This window comes from Taeniopygia guttata, chromosome 10 (genome assembly GCF_048771995.1).
Source record: "Taeniopygia guttata chromosome 10, bTaeGut7.mat, whole genome shotgun sequence".
Lineage (NCBI taxonomy): Eukaryota > Metazoa > Chordata > Aves > Passeriformes > Estrildidae > Taeniopygia > Taeniopygia guttata.
The window spans coordinates 13,543,579-13,568,422 of record NC_133035.1 but is presented as its reverse complement, the minus strand read 5'-3'; the positions used below and the strand labels follow the sequence as shown (position 1 = coordinate 13,568,422).

The window sequence follows — 24,844 nt, the reverse complement described above, 5'->3', positions numbered from 1 at the left end:
ATGTACTTCTCACAAGGACTACAAAGATAGCGAGCATCTTCTGCCAAACAGCGGCAAGAGCGAGCCGCTTCCCCGCATTCCTCGCTCGGCACGCGGCGAGGAACAGACTGAACATCCAGCACTCGGGGGTGTTGCACAGCTCTGCTATATTTAACAGATCTCTCAGCACAGTCTCTGGTAGTGTGATGAACCAACACATCTTTGCCAGTAGCCTATCAGAGGAAGGCTTGGAATGACAGAAACAGGAGTATTTTTCACCCTTTACTCAGAACTTTGAAGGTGGGAGTGGAGTCTTTTCTCAGCAGTGTGGTCAAGTCTTAGCCCTACCTGCTAAGAAGCAGGTGATTGGTAAAATGTTAACAAAACCTTGCTGGCTTTCCTTCAAGATGGGCATCAGTGGCTGAGAATGGAACGTTTATCACACAGGAAGAGACTGGCACATTAATTCATTTGCCAAAATACAGGATTGTCTAAATTGCAACCATAAATATAATAAACACATTAAGAGAAACTTTCAGAATCACTCAACCTACCACAGGCTATACTTTGAACTGTATCAGCTGCTGACCCATCTAGTAACACCTATTTTCCAAGAGACTGAGTCAAGTGGGATAGACCAGTGTTGGTAATGCCAGGAATCTGGGACAGATAAAGGGTCATTCTGGCAGAAAGGCAAAGACAGTACTGCTTTGGAGATGCATCACCCACACCAGTCTTTGCCATTTCTAAAGAAAAGCTGAACACCCAAGTCTTTCTAGGAAACTGCAAGAATCTCACATCTCCATTTAAGCAACTACAGAGCTTTTGCTTCAGGTCATGAGTAGAAGAACAAGAGCTGAAAACTGAGGCAGGAGTATCTAATGGGAAACGCTGGGAGCCAGACAATTCTCCAGACTTCCTGAGCCAAATTCTCCAAAGTATGGCTTGAAACACTCAGAACAAATATAGAATATTTGAAAAAAAAATCTTAACACCCTACAAAGGAAGGGTGTCAACAGTTCACACTGAGGTTTTGTTTTGTGTTTCTAGATCATCTGCTCAAGGATGAAACCCTGCTAGGCAGAGGAGGCAGCACAACAGATGCCATGGCACCCATGAATACCTGAGCACTGGAGGGGCACAGACAGCCACTGGGGCTGGTTCACCCACAGCTCAGCTCCTTTTGTCCTGCTGGAACAGGAACCACAGCAGCTTAACCAGGGGCAGGTCTGTGTCCAGCTGTTTTCATAAATTGATTTTCATTATTTTATTAAGCTCTTTCTTCCAAGGCTGCTCTCCAAGTTTAAGATGCAAAGTTTGGAAAGCTGCAGGGTATGGAAACTAGTAATCAACCTTTCACAAGAAAAAGTAACAGCTCACCATGCACTCACTTGTGCTCCTACCATGCTCTGGTAGGAGCACAAGTGAAGGGGACAAGGAGTTCAGAGCAGGATTCCTGGCCATGGAACTGATGTGTCTCCTGCTCTGCAGGAACATCCTGATAACATCCATATCTATGGGCTGGTTGTGCATATCCCTCTGCCTATGTAGTTATTTACAGTACCAAAGTATGTATCCTTTTATTTATCTAAGCAGTCTCTCACTTCTTCTATTTCTCTTTCTGCAAAGCTATAATATTTATCTCTATTTTAAGACAATAGAGCTACTTTTTTCCACAAAATTCCCCAAGCAGGGCAGCTCCCAGGGGACATGACTCCCTCCTCCCATGCCCTCACTGCAGTTCAGGGCAGTGGGGGTGGTGGGGTGGGAGGGGATGGAACGTGTCCCCACGGGGTGGCAGTGGCTGTGGGAAGGTGGGCAGGCAGGACTCGTCCCTGTGTGCGTGAGGATGTGTGTGACAGCAGGCAGGGTTCAGGCTTAGAAGTGTGGAATATGCTGCCACAGGGTATTTCTTTTTCAGTGTAAGCTGGGATGGCAGCTAACCCAGCTTTCTCCTTCTACCTGCCTAGTCTAATATCTCTTTCCACAGCACTCTGTACACACAGGAATGCACAAACCTGGCAATGCTCTGTTCTCACTCACACTAACTTTGCTGGGGATGGCCATGCCTGGCACCTCTCAAGGTTGAGCCCCTGTTTTTCCCTACAGGCAAGCTCACACCTCCTATCATCACCCCTTATATCACCATTTTTCCAGTGGGCAGCAAGGGCAGATCTTTCAGGAGTCAGCAGCAAAGACCAACCTCCTCACCAGCATAAGCAGTAAGCATAACTCCAAACCCACAGACAAGGGAGGTGGTGCTCAGCTCTGCATCCCCCCCACTCCTCTATTTGTGACAATACCTTCTGCTTTATCCTTCTCTTTTTTCCCCTTGAAAAGTGAAAAAAATGCAAATAGGAGCTTATAAATTATCAATTCTTGATTGATTTTGCTGAGAAAAGCACATAAAACAATCACATAACAGAGGAGAAGAATAATTTAGCATTTCAAGTGGGGAATGGTGATGTTGCTGAGACAGCTCTATGCAGGCAGAGCACTCTCAAGCCACCCAGCAGGATCTTGCCTCTCCAGCCTCTTCCTCCTGTCCTTTGAAAGCACACAAGCAAAGCCATAAACTTGTCTAGCAGATGCCTCAAGCCACAGAAATCTGTATTTCCATTAGCAGGACAATGCCCTTCCAAGACAGTTACCTGACAGTACACACACAAATGCAGCTCCCTGCACACAGGCTTGCACCAAGAAGATCCTGTGGTTTGACAGTCCAGGATGGAGCCACAGCCTGCAAAATTCCTGCCAGCAGAGCAAGACTTATGCATGAAAGACAACAGTTTCAGCCCCAGAAGCTGGATGCTGTTGGGCAGACTATTAAGAACAAATCCCTGCAGTCTTCATCAACAACTCACCACTGCAGAGGATTTGTGCAATTGTTGTCTTCCTGTTCGTGATTTTGCACAAACTTTTTAGCTTCTTTAGTGTGCTAGTTGCACACTAGCAGATATTTTGGAACTCTTTGCCACCTGTGAAGTCTTTTAGAAAATGTTCTCTCAAGTGTTGGCTGCTCCAGAGTTTCTCCAACATTTCATGGAAACTTTTTTCCCTGAGTCTGTGTGGGAAGTCAGAATCCTTCCCCAAAACTGGGTGATAGCAGCACCCCACAGTCTGCCAAAAGGCTGCACGAGTCATGCTTCAACTGTTTCATCCAGAATACAGCTAACACTATATAATGCTCCTCAGCCACCCATGCAGCATCTAGATTCTGTCTACTGCAGCTCAAATGCTTTCCAGGGCAGCTTATGAAACCACACAGGGATTACCTGCAAGTCAAAGAGCAAAACCACCCACTGCACTCACACCACTCAAAAAGCTGGTACCTGGGGACTGGGACTCTCCAGTGCCAGTGTCCCTGCCAGTGCAGACTTCAGCAGAAGGCAGCTGTGCCTGGAAGCAATGATTTAATGGAGAGGAGGGACAGGAGGCCAACGCACCCACCAAGGCTTTGCTCTCTGTTATAGCTCTACGGGTGTTCAAGGTTCCTATTGCACCTTCTGCTCATAAACCATATTTTCTTGAGTTTCTCTCAAATGTCACCAACCCCTGGAGCAGTGCTGAACACTGGTGATAGAGCTCAGGCTGAACATGCACCACCCAAAGATATTTTCTGTGTCCTAAGCCTGCTAGAGCAGCACTGATGTTGGGCTTTGATGCATTTGGGGTTTTTTCCAATACATTCACTTCTTCCCATCCCTTCTGTTCCCCTTTGGCCACAGAAGCTCACTGTGCTAAACAGATGAGTCCAGTACCCGGATTCTGGGTGTAATGGAATAACATTCAGCTGCCAGCAAAGACTGCGTGTGTTTACCTCAGAACTTAAATTCAAATCATCCGAGGTCTTTGCAAGAGTTTGGTTCTGAACAAAAGAACATTTTCCACACTGTCTAAACTTGACTTACTTCACTTCTTGCCTTTTACACAGAGTGATTTTATTTTTGATCACATGGCAGGGGCAGGGAATATATATACATTATTTAGAAATAAATAAAGAAGATGCTGAAAGAGGTGATGGCTTGTGGATGGGAACTTGTATTCCTTCACAGCTGCAGTAATGATCTGATTAGGATCCAATCCCTCACGTGCTAAGTCATCTCTACAGACGTGAAGTCGCCCAAGGGTGAGGGATGGAGGGAGGGGGACGTGCAGAGGGAGGCTCTGATACAATGTGGTACCAAAAGAATTGTGCATTTGCCCTCTGGTCACTTTACAAAATGAGAAATTTCCTTTGGCACTGAAGCACCTTTTCTGCAGATTTCGGCAGCAACATCATTTAAAACTACAGTTTCATTGCTCAACAATCATTTACGTGCATATTTGGATCCTCTGCATAAACTAGAAATTCATCCATCCTTTTTGGTATGTTCTTTCCCTTCTCTCCCAGACTTACCACCTTCCTTACAAGTCTGCCTCTCAGCTCTCTCTTGCTGCTGTTTCCAAGCTGCGTAGGAAATCAAAAAAGTGTGCCAGCACTGCTCCATCAAGCCTTATTCCAGCTGCCTCTGGCTAGATTTTCAGCATATAGTAAGAACAGGCTTTTTTTCCCCTTTTCCCCCTTTTCAGAAGCTAATTTCCTCTGATCCAGACAGCACTCTTAGCTCAGACAAAGCGCTGGGGAGCTCCCCACCATTAGCTGCCCTCCTGAGAACACAGACCCCCCTCCTCATGCATCTGGGAACACTTCTGATCCACAGACAGGGTTCAAGGCTGTTCCTGCTGCTGGGATGCACAATCCCTTCACCACCACCAAAATAAATTCTGGGTTTTCTCCTCCTTCCCTCTTACTTTCATGCTGACTTTTTTTGGAGCCAAGAAAATACAGCCCTAAAGACGATACAAGGACAGAGAAAGTAGAGCAAAGGAGATCAAAGATTCCAATTTACTCTCCCCCATCCCTTGTAGGAATTGAAGATCAGCTGGCAGTAAAGCTTTAATAGTAGAATTAAAAGGCAAATAAAGGGAATTGTTTTACAACGAATGATGTGACAAGCATACAAAAGTCACACATGCAGGACTCTGCCTGTTGACACCCAAAAGAAGATTTTTACAGATCTTAGACACAAGGACAATCACTGTCCAGGCCATGACAGTAACTGGAAAATGGGGAACTTTGTGGGGGCTCTAAGTGCCTTTTGCTTCAACTCCAAATGGATGACCAGGGGGATAGGGAGGCTTGAATTCAGGCCTCCTAATCCACCACCACCTGCATTTACTCAGACCTGGGACGTCCCAGGCCAGAAACCTCAGCCCTGCACAACTCCCATGCTGCCACTTCCCAAGGATGCAGGCTATCAGGACAGCTCCATCCCTTCCTCACCCCATCCCAGCAGGAATATCATCCCACGAGTTCAGAAAGAGTCAAAACAGATCATTGACCTGTTCCTGCAATTCAGGAACTGGGACATGGCACCAAAGGGAGCCCCAGGCTGGGCTGCAGAACTACACAAGCTGCAGCAGCACAGCACAGCTGTAATTTGTCATATGCCACCTATCACACAGCTCACACAGCCAAAATGAGTATTTTTTACAGGCAGTGACATAGAGTAAAACAATCTCAGGCCCAAGTGGCTTCATGGCCAAAGATTATCGGGTGCACTGAAATAACCTTGGAGGGCTGTGCTTAAAGCAGCTCTGATATGAGAATAGATTCTCTGTGTGCAGTCTCCTTCATCAGAGTCCTTTGGTTCCAACAGATCCAAAGACAGATTCAAACATCATGACTGTGGCAAGACACCAGGGAGCACAGGGCAGTACAGGCTGCAGACTAGGAACAGCCTCGGCCCCAAAAACCTCCAAGATCTGTTTTTATTTTCCATTAACACAGAAATAAATCATTCCTTGTCCCTCTATCCACACACACCATTTTTTTTTTTGTACTTGCTGGTTCAAACTCAGCCAAATTCATTAGTCTGGGTCACGTTTATGGATGACACAGCCATGAAACAAAAAGCAAGTTTGGCTCTTGGGTGTAAAACATTCTTCCTGTGTCCATTGCAGCTGAGGTCACAAGAACAACAAATTCACTAGAACTTAGCTTGTGCATACTACAGCTTTGTTTCCAGCCACAAAACATTCCTCAAAAACAATGTCCAAGAAAGTGCTGTTGCTCTTTAAGCAGTATGATTCCCAGGGGTAAATGTTGGGTTATTGAGTGTAGGGAAGATGGAGAAAAGCTTTTGTTACTGTTTGGGGATTCATTTGCCTGCATTTCTTTCCTCATCATAAGTTATGTTTTTACTTATAGTTTATTAAAGCATCTAGAGACCTTTGGGAATAAATGCCCAGGAATAGGAAAAAAAATTAAAATGAAATTTAAAATCCTCAGCAGGATGAGGATTGCTGCCTTCTGAATGTGGATTGTTCAGACTCAAGCCAAGGCTCAGCTCTCTGACCCCATTGCCTCCCCCTGCACCACCAAAAATCCAAAAATTGGTGTCCTCACTAACCCCTCACCTCTGAGTTGGTGGCTCCTGCCACCCCCAGCCTCTCTCTGCCTCACGCCGCAGGTCTGGGTGGTGAGATGGCACAAACCCTGATGGCCAGCACAGTATCTCATGTTCTAGCCCACATCAAAGGCTGCTTCATGAGTTCAGATGCTCCTTTTAATTAGGAGATGAGGGGAAAAAAACCTCCTCTCCTGCTGCTGAGCACAGCTGAGCACAGCTCCCTCCTCCTGCCCCTTTTGCAAATTATCAGGATATTGTCACTAATTATCAGGCCCAACAAGTGAAATTGTGCAATTTGCTACAGACACGCTGGAGAGCTGCTGAGAAAAGAGGGGCTCGAGGAGAGGGGAGGGTGGAGGAGCCCTTGGGGCAGGGAGCCATGGGGCAGCCACGGGGGCAGCTCCTGGCACAGGGAGGGGTCCTGCTGGCAGCACTGTTGTGTTTGCATTTCACAGTGTTTGCTTTTTTTTTCCTGCTTGATGTTTACTTCAAGCATTGCACTCTGAGGGCTTATAAAGAGGATTAAGTGGTGAGGAGGTCTCACAGAGTTAGGAGGAATTAATCAAGCGGTAATCAGGAAGGAAATTAATCTGAAGAGTTAATTAATCAGCCAAGGCAGGGAGACTGCAGCCAGTTGTCCCTATCACACCTTCCAGGTTTTGCTATTTTGTGCAGCAGCACGGCAGCAGGGAAGGGAGAAGGCAGTCCAGGGCTCGTGGCTGCTCAGCCACCCCTCCACACTGCCTAAGGAGAAAAGAAATGCCCAACAGGCCCAGGAGGTTTCCATACCCACATCCCCCCATGCAGGGACCTCAGTGAGGACATCACCCATGTGACATGTGGTGAACACTTTATCATCTTCCCACCCTTGCCCCGAACCAACTGAAAACTTTCCAAAGGCTGCAGCATCCATTTCAGAGACTCCTCCATGCTCCAAAGAGGCAAGAGCCTCTTTCCTTTGGAAAAGGGACCTAGATATGCAGCCCCCAGGTTTTTGATTGCTTAATTGATTCTATATACCCTATGTTTTCCTTCCAGCATCCTAAATAGTCCTTTTAGTTCTTCATTGTTCAACTCTTCTAAATATGCACCGCTGGGGATTGCTTCCCTTCAATCTGGTCTAGCTGCATTTCATATATTTAGTTTTTCTTTTTCCTAATCTTTTTTTTTTTTTACAATACATTCCCTGCAGAACCCTAATCATTTTAGTTGCTCTTCTCTGAATTTCTTCCAAAAGGCGTCAGGCAGAGTGTTTTGCAAATTTGTTCTTGTCCCTTCCAGGCTGCATTTTGACTAATGCCTGTTTCCCTTGTGATGAGACATACCCCACGCAGGCTGCCTGATCAGGGATGCTCAGCCTTCGTCACAGCCTGAAGCGCTTGAAGGAACAAAACTCCCCAGAACTCACAGGGTCTGCAATATGATGCATCTTTGAACTCAAAAAACCCAGGCCAGTTAACAAAGACATCTGAAATCTCATTAATTTCACTATTATTATTTTTTTTTTTAATGCATAGAGTAGACATTTTAATTGCCTGGATGTGGATAGGAGTTTCTATTGTGTGTTTTATGGACTGCAAGCAAAGGTTCATCCCTACGTGCTGCCTACAATCACAGGAGGTACAACCAGTTTGGAGCTGAGCTCAGGGTGCCCCACACCAGCTCAAAGCAGCCCCAAAGCAGCCCCAAAGCAGCTCAAAGCCCCTTCTTCAGAGGGCAGCAGGGCCCATCCCTCTATGTGGTCACCCCATGATCACTGAGGTCCAGGATGTGACAGAATCATTGCAATAGACCATCAGCATTAAAGACAATATTAGATACACAACCTTCTTTCACCTAAACTGTGTCAAAATAAAAGGCAAAAAGCTGCATTTCACAGAAAGTACCTGTGGGATTGAGAGGTGAGGAAGCCCAGGTGGGACCTGGGGCATGCAGAGGTGAGGGGTGACTAGAGAGAACCCACCCGAGGATGCTGGGTGGGGTTATAACTGGGCACACTCAAACAATGATCTTCATCAGCAGAAGGCCCCAAAATATGGCTAAAGCAGCCTCAGCACCCACTCCACAGCTTCATTAGCCACTAGAGCCATTAAAGGATTCATTCTTGTCATCCCATTCCCTTCACATCAGTTTTACTTCCAAGGAAGACTGGGAAAGGAATTGCTCTCCTTGAGAAAAAAAAAAAAAAAACACCTCACACAGAAAGGTCCCACATCACCCAAGGTTGTCCCTCCCTCTAAACCATGAACTTATCTCTTTTCCTCTTTTTATATAATGACTATTTGCACACATCCTCCAGAACGAAAACTGACCTCAAAAAATAAAGCTGAAAAGGCAAAAAAAATCACTGCTCCTGCCTAAAACAAAGCTAAGTGCCACAGAGTTTGGAGGGAACGGTGAGATGCCCCTGACTCATGCACATTTCTGGTTATCCAGCTCCCCACAGATCATTTTGTACAGGGAAAATCCTGCTCTTTGCTCACCTCTCCCACACTGCCTGTCTGTAAACAGCTGGACCCATTTCATTATAACTCACTTCTACCATGACTGCTGATTATAAAAGATTGATTTTAATAATTTCTAGCCTGCCCAGCGCCACAGCACTCTGGCCACCAACAGGTATCCAAACCAGTTCTGATCTGGAAATCTCTCCGTTCAAAGCCAGATACCTCAGCAATCAATGTGTCTCAGTGTGGTCCCCCAAGAGCTGAGGGAAAAAGGGATGCTGCTGCTCCTCTCCACACTAATAATGGCACAAAGAGGGCACATTAGCAAACAGCACCTTCTTCCCTTGAAATCCCTCACCCTCCTGGCTCCATCAGAGATAAGGAGTGAAGATCTAGTCCCTGTGGAGGGTGCCACTGTGTATTGACTTGAAGGAGTGCAATGCTTTTTATTCTGGCTTTTCAGGTGGCAGTTTAAAGAAGAAGGCATTAAAGTCTTTCTTTAGCATCAAAACCCATGGCATGAGGACCCCAAAGCATCACTTGAAACACATCCCTGGGTCCCAAAAAGAGGTGTATGGGTAAAACAGAATAAACTGAATGAATAGGCACTGTGCACCTACACACAAATATGTAATCTTGGATATAAATATGCTCAGATAAATGCACACCCTCTCAGATGATGCTATCAAATATATTACTCTCCCAAATCCCTGCAGAGCAGTAGACCATCTCCAAGGTCATATTAGCATGGAAGTAATGTAATTCCATTACCCAGGCTCCTTTTCCCTCTTGTAGTTTTCTCTGTTGATGTTTGCTCTCTTAATTTTAAACACCAGTCGTATATCTTATAGCTCAGCCTGGGACCACTTTGCTCAAGTGGTAGTAAACACATGGCTTAATTCAGTCATTCTCTAGGAAAAAAAAAAAAAAAGAAAAAAAAAGTTTTCCTGCATGAAATACCCACGTCCAGCAGCGAAATGATGGGCGCAGAGCGTGCTGAAAGCTGCTGTAACTAACTCGGGCTCAGGGAACAACCAGAGCACGCAGGGTGGTATCAGAAAATCTGCACATGCTGCTCTTGTCAGGAGAAAAACATCCAAGGGGCTGCAGCTCAGCTGGCAGCAGCGTGCTGTGTGAGCCTCCCAGGGCAGGGATGCAGTTCAGGCTCCCACTGAAGGCTGTTGGCCCGTTCCCTGCGTGAGGAAAATTCTCCAGTCAGAAAGCTGGAGCAAGTGCCTGACAGCAGGGGGAAACAGGGCAGGAGGGGGAGCAGGCAGCAAGGCAAGCTCCAAAGAGAGAGGAGGGGATGGAGAGAGGGCAGGCAGGAGCGACCATGGCCGCTCTGCCCCATGGGCAGTAGCACTGTCCCACGAGCCCTCTGCCACCTGCTGCAGGGAGTTTGTCCTTCACAGCAGAGAAATGTTTAGAGAGTTGGACCCTTGGGGTCACAGCACACAAAACCTCTGGGAAACCTGGCTCCACTTCTCCAGTCCACACCCTGAATTCCCCCTTGCTGGACGATGTCGATGCTGAGGCAGGACGGGAATAAGAAGACTGACTCGGAAGCTGCTGAGAGTAAAACTCCGGTTTATTCAAAATATACCACTCTTTTATACAGAGCTTTGTGAGGACCAATTCCATTGGTCCTGAAGTGAAAACAACCTACACCATTGGTGCAAAGTGCTTGACGCACAGCGATAGAACTTCGACTATAAACAATGTGAACAACAAGAGAGATAAAGAATTATTTACATTCTTCTCAGGTTCTTTCCCAGGCTTTTGCCTGGCTATAAACTCTCAGTTTCTCTCTTTGACTGAATCTGAGACCCACAGGACACTATCCTCCTCTATGTGCCAAAGCCTTTCCTAACCTGCCTGCGAATCTTCCTGAAGTTCAGGCCATTGCTCTTTGTCTATTCATCTCTTGAAAACATCTCTAATCTCTCATTTTTGCCTTTTATTGCCTGCAGAAGGCTCTGGTAATGTAACCTCCTTCACACCTCATCTCTTCTAGCTGACACCATAACAAAGAAGTTTAATAACAACAATATCCAACAAAGAGAGTGGTAAAGGAGCACAGGAAGCACTTTGCACCAGCAGACACCAGAGATTTGCCAGGAACATGCATCTCCAAAGATATTTCCACCTCTTCCAAAATTCCCATGTTCCACTTTGTGGCAAGCCTGTGCTGAGGGAAGGCCGTGCAGGAGGTCAGCATTTACATCTGCCCTTCGCAGGAGATGCTCAGGACAGCATTTCAGGATGCTTTTGCCCTCAGCATGCTCCATCTTTGGGTCTCCCAGTCTTTTACCAAGTCTAATGGATGGTCCTGAGGCTTATTCTGCTACCAGAGGTGAGGGAGACACAGCTCCAAATGCTTCTGCATCCACCTAATGAGGAACCCACCCCTCCTGGGTGGCTGTGGAGGGAATCTGAGTGATTCCTCTCATTAAGCCTCTGCAAAAGCTACTCCAGCATCAAACTGATGAACTGTCCAAGGCAGACTTTTTAGCAGAGGATAAATAAAAATCCAGCCACGGTATTTTAACAGCCTACAAGGCATCATTTCTACCTGGCTGACCCTTAGCCCCTCACACACTCCGGATGGCTCACTGGTCTGCTGCTCACGGCAGGGAGCTGGTCTCAGTCCCCGAGCCTGTCTCAGTCCCCAAGCCTGTCTCAGTCCCCAGCCTGTCTCAGTCCCAGCCTTCTCATCAAGACCATGCAAACTTACCCACTGAGTTACTGTGAGTAAAGCCCATTTTCTCCAATGAAAGACTTTATTAAGTGCCATCCCCTGTTCCCATCATACACACCCCAGCACTAGTTAGACATTAAACCCAGGATTGATGAAGGATGTTAGAGGAATTTCAGTGGGATTTGTCTGTTAATTCCCTTTGCTACTTTTTAAACTCCTATGCTTAGAAAAATGCTGGCACATATGTACTTCTCAACAGGTGGCCAGTAATGAAATTATCTGCCAGCTGCTTTCTCAGTAAAGCTCAGCTAATCTGGTAAAAGGAGCACCCCCAACAAAAAAAAAAAAAAAAAAACAAACCCAAAAAAACCCCAAAAAAACACTGAGATGGCAAGTTTCAGAGCTGATGGAAGCTGGAACATGGGTGCATCCATGGGTCCTCACTCCTCCACCTCACTCCTCCAGAAGTGCACACACAGCATCTCCCCACCTCTCAGCCCACATTTCCCATGTCTGAGGCAGAAGGAAAGGCAGAGCCACAGCAAAAGCCTGATCTGTGCATTTGTGAAACACCCCAGAAATAGAGATAAACAACCTCAGACAGATGAGAACTTGCAGTTTCTTTATCTTCCAGGAGCCAATATTTACTAGAAACATTTCCCTCAGCCTACAGCTTCTAGGAAATTACAGCTTGATATCCTGAAGATTTTACTTGGTACCACAATGTGTTTGACCCCCTGCTCTTCAACAGCTGCAGCTCAAGGCATGAGCACAGAGCATGCAGTGCTTCTGTTCACTCAAAACACATGCAGGAGTGTACACTCCTATTTCCAGGCTCTAAATGTGTCAGTTTAAATTCAAATCTTCAAACTGATAATTCAAGAAGGTGGTTGAATCACCACTGAGGTGGTTTTGTTGAATCTGATCTGACTGTGATGGAGACATGAGGCTAATAATGGTGGGCTTACAGTTCCCTTGTTTATGCTTATGCAAACTTATGCTCTGAACTAGCATAAGTTTGAGTATTTTTCATATGTTCTACCTCTTGTTAATCAAGGCAGTCATATATATATTCTCAATAATTTAACCTGACAGAACTCTGCTGGACTGTGTAGAACCAAAGTTCTTTATCAAGACATCACCTTTCAGTAAAACTTTCAAGGACTGCAGAGTGGAGCCACATCCGTGGGTAATGCATCTCCCATAGCTACTGTCTTACTAGACCAATAAAAGAAATTAAAATTCAACCACCAACCTTCCGTCTCCCACACCACTAACCAAAATGGGAAACACTTGCTGCTCCCTCCTCTCCCCAGCCTCCTCCTGCCTTCCCCATTCACACCCCAAAAAAAGCCAGAAGTGCTGCTTTCCCTCCTCCTCCACTGATCAAGACATGCCAGCGTGCTTAGGAAATCATTAGTGCAAATTGCAGCCGAGATTATTTATCCTTACAGAGCCTGCCAAATGGCAAATGGGAGCTCCAGCCACTCCTGGGCTCTGAAGCTCCAAATAGGCACTTACCACCAGCTATTAACAGCTTCATAAAGCCCCTCCACACCTCTACCTCCCCTGTCCATGCCTGTGCTCCACTGGAGAAGAGAGAGGAGCTCCCTCCTCCTCCTCTACCTGCTTTGGTGAGGGTGACATGAAGGATTTGTCCAATAATAGCCTGGACTGCTGCATTGCCTCTCCCTCCTGCTTCCACACACTCTCCTTTTTCTTCTCCATGTCTTCTGCCTGGAACTTCCCAACACCTTTGTATGTCATAGTGCACTGCAGATACTGATGTTGCATGGGCCATAAAACCCTCAGAATTCGTGTGCCACAGAAGAGAGTTCAGAGGTCCTGAAGCACACAGGGCCTTGTGTATACATGTCAGCTTAGCATTGACTTCTGACAGTAAAATACTTGGAAATGGCTCCTGCGAAAAGGATTCAAGTGCTGAGTTCAAAACTTAAGGTTCTCCACTATGAGTAGGGGATGTTGGAGGATCCTGAATTTGCACAAAAACTTGCTGGTTTTGAAAACCACCAATTTTGTTTTTGTAAAAAAAAAAAAAAAAATTTAAACATAAAACCTGATCCAGGGATAATGTATCCATTTCTGCCACTGGTTGGAAACCAAGATTCATCCTCAAGGCACAGCTTCAGACAGCATGTTGCCTCCCTGCCTGCATCCAGGAAGGTTTCCAAAGGCAGGTATCAAAGCAGAGACAGCAACCAGGAATTTGAACTGATGTACCTTTTGCAAAAGAGCTTACACAGAGAGCCTACACAGCTTTCTGCAAGCTGTCTAATAGCAGGTAAATAAATGACAGGTTTTGCCTCAATGAAATAACAAAGTAAGGTATTTAAAAAAAAAAAAAAAAGACAGGCACCTGGCAGGTATTCAAAGGCCCAGTAGCATATCCTAGTAAAATACTCAATTAACAAAATTTAATAGCCCCTCTCTCCTCTTTTAGCAGAAAAGCAGAACTTAGTTCCTTTCTGGCTAATTAATACAAAGCCTGCCCATGAGGCTGGTCCCAAAAGCCTCATCTGAAACTGGCAAAGCTCTGGCAGGAGCAAACCCAAGCAAGAGACCCTTTGCTGAAGCACCCAGAGCCCAACACAGATTCCAGCTGCTCCACTGGGATGCACTTAAGAGGAAGTGACTTTTTTTGGTTCAGCAGAACTTAAATCAATGCCTTTACCTATACATATCAAAAGGTGGGAAAGTGTCTTGCTTTACCTTTACAATTGCAGCTTTAATGTGCCAGAGTGGGACACGTGTGCTCTGCTGATGAGGGGTTTTGGCACATGCTGACATCCCATTAACTTCAATATCACCTTAACAGACAGCAGCAGCCAAGAAGCATTACTTGAAATCTTTAAGCAGAGAGAATAAGCCCAAATCGCTCCTAAATACACCAGCAGCATAATGAATTTAGAAGGAAAAGAAACATAGTGAAGACAGTATGTTTTGTTATTAAGAATTAAATAACAATATAAAAAAAAAAAAGGGAAGAAATAGCTGAAATCCAGCTGCCCTGCAGCAGGAGGGTGGAATGGGATTTCTGCAGACATTGAAAAGTAAAAGGCTGTATCTAATTTCAATTTCTATACATTTCCTTAGAGCAAGGGCGATTGAGAACAAGTAGGATATAGAAGAATTAATACTCCTTAAATATAATTAAAGCATAAACCAAAATAAAATAGCAAAAACAGAGAGAAAGAAAATTAAATAATGGTTAAAACAGCTAAGAAAATTATTACTGGAAAATTCAGCAATATTTTGTCTCTTTGTCCCACACAGAGAGACAGACCTGAGCAGGATACTCTGAAAGACACTCAGCAGCCCAAAAGGCATGAAGACTCATTACCAAATGCTGCAACCAATTTAATTCCAGGCTGAGAAACTTGTCAAGAAGGCAGAAGCTCTCTAAATCTGTAAAGACTTTTCCCTTAATATACACATATATGCATAAAACTTGTATTTGTTATCCTTCCTGATGTGAAGAATAAATTAATAAACCTAACTTTAAATTTATAGGGAAAAATCAAAGGAAAAAAATATTTAAGAGGCTAAGTGATAGTGGAATAAAGAGGATGAAGCAGTTGGTCTATAAAAACAAATCATGCTGAACTACCTTCACTGCCTTATTTTCCCCTGATTGAATTACAAAATTAGTCAATGAAGACTGTAATATATTTGATAATGTCTCAGAGAAAAACTTTCTTGAAAAATTAATTCAAACTGGCTTGGATATGAGCACTTTCACACTAATATAACAGTAAATCTGATTTACAGTGCTCTTCCCTGCTAGTGCCAGTCTGGGTGGCATAACTATAGCAGAGCTTTAAGCCATAGTCTACATGGCAATATGTGTCAATTCAAGGGATAAGGTGGGACCATCATAATTTCTGAAGCCACTACTGAAATGAGGGTCAGTGACTGAGCAGAGCTGGTTCATTCCCACTGGCTCAGCTGCTTTCTCCTAAGAGGCACCAAAGGCACAAAGTCCCAGGGGCAATGCATCCCTCAGCCAGCAAACATGGGCAGAAGTAAGAAAACCAAGATGTAGACTTCAAAAACATTAAATAAAAAGTTTTAGGGGTAAATCACCAATTTACCAGGAGGCAGGAACCTGGAAAACAGTTAATGTCAAGATGGGCTGGTGGCGATCACAGCCTGCAAACAGATTATGAGCCTGCAGGGGAGCAGCACAGGGAGGAGCTGTCCCCATCCAGCACTGGGGGAACAAAACCTGGGGTAATCCTCAACCCTTCTGGGCACAGGGACAGGAGATTCCCACACACCAGGGAGCTTCAGGAAAGGGCAACAACAGCAAAATGTGATGGTGGTGCTGGAAAGACTGGGCTGGGCTGAAGGAGGGTTTATAGCCATGCCCTCGTTTAGCACTGGAGGAGCAGCCAGCTACAGCAGCCCCAGGGATGAACAACCAGGGGGATTGGATGCAAAAGTCATGAGTTAACTTAAATAAACAGACTGAGTTCTCTGGCAGCAGCCTTCTCTGCCCCGGGTGCAGCCCCAGAGCACCTTGGGTGACCAGAATAGAGACTCTGCACAATGCACATCCTCCCAAACAGGTCTCAGCAGCCAGTTCCCCAGCACTGCACCCACCAGGCCCTGCCGTTCCATAATTCCTTACTCAGGCCTGCTGCAGCATCCCTCTGCTGTGTGCACAGGGATGGTCATGGGAATTTACCCAAAAAACAAATGAAAAATTGTTAGTGAAATTAAGAAATCAATAAGAATAAATATTGATCCTAGACCATTGTTACCTCAAAATTATAGGTGGGGTTTTTTCAAGCTATTACTACAGCCACTTCGGATAAAGACATGCTTTGCTTTTTGCATGGATTATGCACCTGTTGACTGGGGAACTTGGCTCTGTTTTGCTCTTTCCAAAGCACTGGCCCAGTGGATGCATGGGAGCCCCTAGGTCAGACTCAGGGCATCCTTGGATGCCATGAGAAGGTGCCAAGAGGCTCCTGAGCAAGAGATGAGGAGATCTGGCCAGCATCTCCTGCACTGCTGCACAGCCTGGCAGAAGGAGAGGCAGAAACTGCCCCACCAGGATGAGGAGCTCCAAGTCTGATTCCCATCTCTCCTCTGCATGGTGAGAAAGGTGTCTCAGCCCTAGCGCAGCAGTGTCTTTACCTGCCTCCCCAGGTGCCAGCTTTACTCAGTGTAATGATTTTTAAGCCCTGTCAGCAGATATGAAACCAGAAATGGACACAGCTCCACAGGCGAGCGCTTCGGAAGCCGCCGTGCCGGCCCTGCTCGCAGGTTTTCATTATCCATCTGGAAAATTGGGGATGTCACAAGAGTTCTTAGAGCACCGGGATGAAATCATCTTGTCAGCAACAAAAAGGCCAGTTCAGGCTCCTGCAGGAGGAGGAGGAGGACAGGGATGAGCCCGGGAGCCCCTCTGGCACTGCCCACCCTGGAGCTGGTGTGGCACCGACATCTCAGCTCCTGCCGTGTGAATTGTACTATGAAGGAAAAAAAAAGTGAAGGAAAACAATGTTCTTCCTCTCACACTAATTCACAGCCTCTTGTCTGACTCTTGACTGTGTCAGGCTGGGAAGAGCTTGCAGGTTACTGGGGAGGATGAAGAATGAGCTGGCTTGGAGAGAAGATGGAGATGGAGGTCCTTACAGGGTGTTCACATGGAATGAGAAGCAAGCCAGAGAGTTTTTAATCCGAAATCCAAGCAGACCTATCTGTTTCCTTTGCTGTAACTGTATGGTTTTTCACCCTCTGCAGTTTTTGAAGTTGTGCATTACTTTAGTTTGAATGACATCGAAGGTATGCCTGATACACAGACTCCAAAGAAAGACCTGTGGCCAGTTTGAGTGACATCCTGAGTCCCTTTCCTGAATCACAAGACAGGTTCAGGTAACAGACTCTCCCTCTATTCTACTGCATTATCCAAGGCCATGGCTTAAATTGAAGAGCCCTGTCCCAACCAGAAGCTGGATTATAACCCTTGTGCCTCAGACACAAAATATGAGACTCCAAATGTGATTTATTTCTCCTGTGCACAAAATACTACCCAGCTGCTTTTGTGTACAGGCATTATCTTCTGGTCCATTGATTTTTAATAGCATGGTTGTAGATTGAAATTAGATGCCTGAGCATCCAACTTCCATCAACAAATGCTAAATACTGGTGCTGCTGATGGAGGTTTTTGGAACTGTCCTGGGCATAGACAGGCTCTCTATTGCACCACAAGAAATACAACTTGGAGATGGAACAAGCCCATTAGATCATCAGATGCTCCAGTGCTCTCTACAATTTGCTTCCCCAGTGCTTTTACCAGTCAAAGCTCAAACAGCCCAGTTGACAGCTCTTATCCATTCCCTTGGGAGTTTATTCCACTGCCTCTGAATTTCTAGGCACTCCTTCAAGCACATTCATCCCAGGTTCAAAACCAAGCAGCACTTTTCTTTTTCTTCTCTCCATTTGCCTTCACAGCTGCCCAAGGTTTCCCCTGCCAATCCTGCATTTACATCACAGTCACCTGTCCCTTGACAAAGTGCTGAGCTCTCCTGCTCCAGGGTTTAAGGACAGAGTGACAGATCTCTGCATCCCAGCCTAAATACCACATAAATGAACAACAGTCCTGCAGCAAGTCATGAGGAAGAAGAGGTGATAAACTCAACAGGGATATCCTCCCACAGGACCATTTATCAGCATTAGCAGTACCAAAATCTTTTTCAAAGAATAGCTGGACAAGTGCAGTACAAACCACAACTAAAATATTAATTAAAGCCCTTTGGTTCTTCCAACACTGCCCTGCACCTTATTAAAGACACATCAAAGTTGGCATTCATTTGTCTGGACCTTGGCTGCCTGCAGAGAGGCACACGAGAGTGCACAGGACACAAGGATTGTGGAGATAGTGGATCTTCACCAGACTTAGCCCTATTGTTTAAACAAAATAGCATATCATGCTGCTGCATGTAGTACCTATTCTGGAGATCAACAGAATTGTTCTGGCCGTGGCTCATTCTCACCCTCTCACTACCACAGGTTTACACAAAGGCAGAAGCCAGCACGGTGCTAGAAGGAGCAGCATCCCAGCACTCTGAGGCTGGGAAAGAGAGACTTCAATTAAAAAAAATGCATTAAAAAATAAATAAATGCCAATCTCTTTCCAGCACCTCAGCTGATACAGAATCACAGGTAAGATGAGGGTCCCTCATGCAACTTTTAACACCACAGTGTGAAAAGTATTTGTGAAAGTCGATAGGAGACCCTGCTGATGCTGAGCTGCCCTGGGCAAACACCAGCTCTGCCATGGGGCTCCCTCAGGGTGGGTGGTGCACCTGGGGTCATGGGGATAGGAGCAAACACAGACACCCTGAGAGAGGGAGGTCATGCACAGGGAGGAAGAGCCTGCAGGGATATGGTGTGAAGCAGGCTTGGGGCTTCTTGGGTCACCTGAACACCACAGATCTTTTTTTTTTTTTTTTTACTTTCAGCAGTGGCCTAAAAAAAGACACCTGGATTTTGTAACAGCAAGCGAAATAAATAATGGCTGGTCAGTGCACTTTACATTTCCTTTATAAATAACCTATTAATACTTCTGGGAGTGGGAAAATGTTTTATCTCTAGGTCTAAATAAAGCCTGACCTTTTGCTCACTGTTTCTCCTGTAGGGTCATTGAGTGCCCCTGTCCAGCCAAGGGTGGCTCCCTGCCCCTTCAGACAGCACCAGGGAACAGTGTGACCTTCCAAGCCTTCACCAGACCAACACCACCTGAACTGAGGGACCAGAGGTGCAAGCATTTACTGCTGGAGTGAGAGCGGATCTGCCTTTGCAAAGAGAAGAAGCAGAAGCCTGTCACAGTCACAGCACCTCAGGGGACAGGTGGGATCTCCCAAAGGTTTGCCACGGAACCCAGGGCTTCATAGCAGCTGTCCCTTGCTGCCACCATGCCAGCTACAGAGTGCACGGCACAGCAGAGGGGGAGACACTTGCCATAAAACCATTAAAGCAGGAAAAGGTCTCGAAGATCATTTAGTCCAACCATTAACCTAACACTGCCAATTCTACCACGATATGTGCCACATTCATGTTTTCTTAATGCTTCCAGGGACAGTGGTTTCACCCCTTCTTTGAGCAGCCAGTTCCAATGCATGACCACTCTGCCAGTGAAGAAATTTTCCCTAATATGCAATTTTCCCTAATATCCAATCTAAACCTCCCATGGTGCAGCCTTGTCCTCTTGACCTGTTTCTTGTTATCTGAGAGAAGGGACTGGCACTGACCCCCACCAGTCTACAACTTACTTTCAGGCAGTCATAGAAAGCAATATTCAGCAGCTCAAAGAGCTTTATGCTTTATCACCTTGAAGGCATTAAATAAATAAACATAAAAATAGCACAGCTTGCACTTCAGCAGAGTATAAGCAGGTATTTATAGGAGGAAGCCCCAGTGAAACCACATGCCCTTTCAATCCACTTCCCAAGCAAATAAACCCAAGTAATATTGAGGAGTAGAAGTATATCAAGGGTATTTGCAAACAAACTGAAGGATACCAGCAAGGAGAACCCCTGAATTCCATCAGTCCCATGCAGCAGCTCTGCTCTGGTGTTTCAGGGGGCTCAGCACATCTCACACCCAGCTTAAGGAACTCAGCAGCAATGGGTTCCCATTTACAACCCATTGCTCTGGAGAGCCACACACCCCCAAATCCCTGGAATTTGCCATAGCTGCTGATGTATGGCTGTTTCTCTCCTGTGGCTGTGGCAGATTGATAGTACTTTGCTCTTTCTCCCTGCTCCTGCTACATGGCAGGATCCCAGGAGGAAGGAATGAAAGGGCCCTGATCACAGATTTCTCCTGAGCAGCAAACCCTTATGCTGGCTCTCCAAGCTGCAGAGAGTTTGCCCATGCCTATACAACAAATAATCAGGGGAGAAAAAAAAATAAAATCAGTGTATGATTATAGCCAGGCTTGGCCAAGGCAACATGGGACAGAATTAAGCCTCATCTAAAAGGCAGATCATGGCTCTGAGATATATATATATGTATATATTTCCCTGCCTTTGAACCTGCAATAATTACATAATGAAAGAGGAAAAACTTCAAAAAAAACTTTAAAAAGTAAATTAAAAATCCAAATCACAAAAGCAAAAAGCCAGGCACCCAAGATATCTTTCCAGGAACAGCTCCTTCTGAATTAGAACTCTGGAATTGTTCTGCAATCAATTCAGTGGACAGTAACCATCTGTTTATGGAAAAAAATGCTAATGGTCCCCAATCATAATCAAATAGGCAACTGCTTTAAGTACCTTTTAACTAACACTAAATTACAATGGAACAGCTCTGCAAGTATTTCTGACATCCACATGCACATCAGCAGTGCCAGCACTTTGATCAGGGCTATTAGAGCAAATATCAAATAAACTGATAGCAATGGGATTCCTCAAACGTTACGGAAAGCGTGGGCAGTATTTGTTTACTGTTCATTCAGTTCTCCCCCACCTCCTCCCTGTTTCTGTTTATTCAGAAAGAAAACACATATATGCATGTGCACACACGTGCACACCATGCACCGGAGCAGACCCCATGAAAGCCTGACCTCTGTGTTTTTCTGTCCAAGGCTGAGCTTCCATGTGAATTCTCCAATGTCCAGAAAGCCTTGAGGCATTTTTATCAGCAGGACATCACCCGACCTGTCATTCTATTAAGTTCCCTTAATTCCATGATCCCTGTAAAGGCATCTGTAAGTCCTGTTCCCTCTCCTCTGTGTGGAACTGGCCAGCACATCCAGAAGCTGCAGCACAGAAAGGGGAAATGCAGGCAGGCAGAGCTGTGCACAAACACTGGTGTATGTACAGAGAGGCAGCATGATCACACACCTTATTTCTTTAGGAAATCAGATTAAAAACCAATTGACTCTTTGCCAGCAGTAACCAAGTCTGAACCATTCACTGACACTGGCTCCACTCGAGGAAGAAAACCTTGTTTGGACAATAGAAGTAGTTTTTAATCTCAGAGCCTGGAAAACAGTCAATCTCAGCAAAACTGCAAGTGCTCTTGTCTCTAAATTTTCTCTAGCACCTTTCTCTGCATATCTCAGCTAACTCCATTTGTTTTTTATTGAAGTTGTGCAGCACCAGGAACACATCACAGATTTGCATGAGTATACGTCCTTCATCCTGAGGCAGTTGCAAATGTAACAGAAAAGAAATAAAAGGGAAATATATTTTAGTCTACCAAACGAAGTATTTACAGTCTCCATCACTGCGCGATCCAAACACTTTGTATGCCCCAGATGTTTTCTGTGTCATTATTATTCTTTCACAAAATTTAATTTTTCTTAGTCCTGGGACTTGCATGTGGCTTTTTTATTATACTACAAAATTTCATTTCCTGTCATCTGCTGAGATTAAACTCAGATTGGAAGACACTCTTTACAAGGGTTGTAGTGACAAGCCTGACCCCAGGAGGTGAGGTATAAAGCTTTCCACCTTGGATGGGCACTCAGGGAACGTGGAACACTGGCCCCAGAGTCACAGCAAGTAGCGACTGAGAGCAGGATATTGGGCTCCTTATTTCCATGTGGCCTACACCATCAAAAAAAAAAAAACCAACACCCTCTTGGGACACGGAGTAAACCAAAGGACTCCAAATTTCAATTTCTTGCTTGTTTAGACCCTTTTCTTTTCCCCACACTAATACAAGGCTTTAAAAAGCATCCTGGCCCCTCCTCTGGATACAACACCCTTCAGCAAGTGGCTGCCTTTCTGCAACTTCAACGAGTCTCGGTTTTAGCATTCATTTTTCCCAGTGGTTTTCGCTCCACTGCCTCTCTGTTGCTCACGGAGCACCACTTTTCACAAGAAAAAGGAGCTTTGTTTGCCATTTCCCTGCCGCCTCCACCACCCCAGCTCCAGTGAGCTCCTGTCTCCCCCCAGCTGCCTCAGCCCACCCCGTTCCCTCCCAGCGAGAGCAGCCAAAGCCGACAGGCGGCCAGAAAGGGGCTCTGACCTCCGCCGCTCCGTGTTAATGAATGTCCTCTCCGGAGGGAGCAGGGGAAGGCGAGAGGGATGGCCCTGAGCCAGGCTGGGCGAGCTCAGCTGAGGAGCACAGCGCGTCAGAGCTGCTCTCAAAGGAGCTTTTGTTGGTGCCAGCGCTCCAGCCCCGCGCAGGCACGCTCGGCTCCGCAGGCTTTCCCACCGCTGCAGCAGGAACCGGGTCTGGCTCTGGCCCGACTCTGCTGCACTGCTCCAAGGCTGTGCCACCAGCAGAAGAAGACAAAAGTGGACAGACCATCCCCTCAGAGTCCTCTCCCAGCACACATCCCTCGAGCCACAATGGCTTTCTTTCTACAAAAGCAGCTGGACGCTTGGCAGCCTGGTTCTAAGGTTGGTGGGCAATCCAGCAGGCTGGCCCAGGGAGCCTTCCAAACACAACGTGACATCCAACTCTGTCAGTCCATGCTCACCTCTCTCTAGGAAACAAACCATCTGCTCAACACTTGGAGAAGCAGAAGGAAAAAGATGTACTCAGAAAGCCTCATGAGGTGCTTTAGGTAACATGTCCAACACGAGCACACAATGTTCTGCATCTGACAAAATCAACAGGAAAAGTCTGCTCCTGCAGGCTTGCCAAGCTGGGATTTCAACAACAAGTGGCAATATATCAGCTGGCAACAAACAGCTCCCGAATCGGGGATGCACTTGCCCAAAAAGACTCGGAGTTTGGATTTTTTGTTTCTTCCTTAGTAAATGACAACACACTGGGTGCCACAAAGGATGCCTCTTGCCCAAGGGTTAACTGAGCAGAGTTTAGGCAGTGTGAGCAGGCTATGGTGGTGCCTATGACAATCATGACTTAATAATCTCCCTGGTTTTGAAGATGTATTTGTCCTCTGTTAACTCAATTTCTCCAAGCAAAGCAAATAAAATGTGTAGAAACTTTGTAGGGTTGTGCTTTTATATCAGAGTTGGAAGAAACACAGCATGATGAGGAGGAAAGCAGATTTTTCTGGCTAAACAGTTTTGCCTCCATTAAACTTCACACACAAGGGCCCATCATGGCACCCCTCTGGTTTCTGGGAATGCAGAATATCCGCTGACACACTTATCCAAACACCTCTAAACACATACACACATCTGTTCACCAAGACTTGTTACTCACATTAGGCTCACTTCACTCCCCTTTGATTCTCCCACTGGAGTCAGATGTTACTTTTCCTTTTCATATTTGTATCTCAAAGCTCCATCAGTGGCACATGCCCAAGCACTTCCAATGTGTTCTGACAAATCCCTCCAGAAAGCACATAACATCATCCCAGTTTTACAGATGGGGAAATTAGAGCAGAGGCAGAGGTTAAGAAAGCTAATTGCCTATGGCCACTAAGTGAGTCAGTAGAAGAGCTGGGAATTGATCCCAGGAACCATGTCTTCTATTCCTCTACTCCACCCACCAGTCAGTACACTCCACCAGATGGTTCTTATCATTGGACATATGGACTAAATATTCCTAAGTTGGTGTAGAAGAGTCACTATTTAATTAAATGTCCTGTCTTCTATCTCCATAGGATGCACAGGAGAAACTCCAGCCAGATTCCCATCTGGACCCACTCAGGAAATGTCTACGTGAAGAAAACAAAACCCTAGGCAAGTACAAGGAACATTCCCAAATCTAGCAACCTGCCCTGAAGAAGGGACCACAGCAAGGCAAGGAAACAGGCAGTGACTTGGGAGCCTTGGGAGAAGCTCGTGTTTGTCAAAGCCTGGCTTCAAGCAGGGCATGCACAAGCCACCAATTAGGCTGGGAACTACTTTGTCATGTGGAGGCTCTTCCTTCTGCCTTCACTGGGCACCATCAACACTGCCCAACTGGAGATATCCGCAGAGTCACAAAAACCAGATGACACACAATTATCTACTTCTGGCATTGACTTTGCCTCATCGCAGAGCTGTTGTCCCTAGGACAGAGACCAGTTCTGCCTGGCAAACATCAAATGCCTTCTCAATATCAGTGATACTTGAAATAAATTTCTAAAGTCGTTATTCATGACACAGAGGAGAAAACCTTTCATCAGAGAGTCACCTTCCACACTACTGCCTTCCCAGTATAGTCATAAAGTGACAGCAGCATCTCAGTCCCCACTCTGAGATGGGCACAGAGTGGCTGCACCTGCCTTCCCAAGAGAACTCAAACCAATTTTACATGCTTCTGTTCCCCCTGCACACCCTGTGCTCTGCAGCCAGCGCAGCAGAAGCCTGTGCAGCATC

General features: G+C 45.8%; 1 protein-coding gene across 3 annotated transcripts in view; it reads right to left on the bottom strand.

The window, feature by feature from the left end:
• The window catches only part of NTRK3 (neurotrophic receptor tyrosine kinase 3), a 201,069-nt gene that overhangs the window by 104,123 nt on the left and 72,102 nt on the right, over positions 1-24,844 (bottom strand). The window lies entirely within an intron of this gene.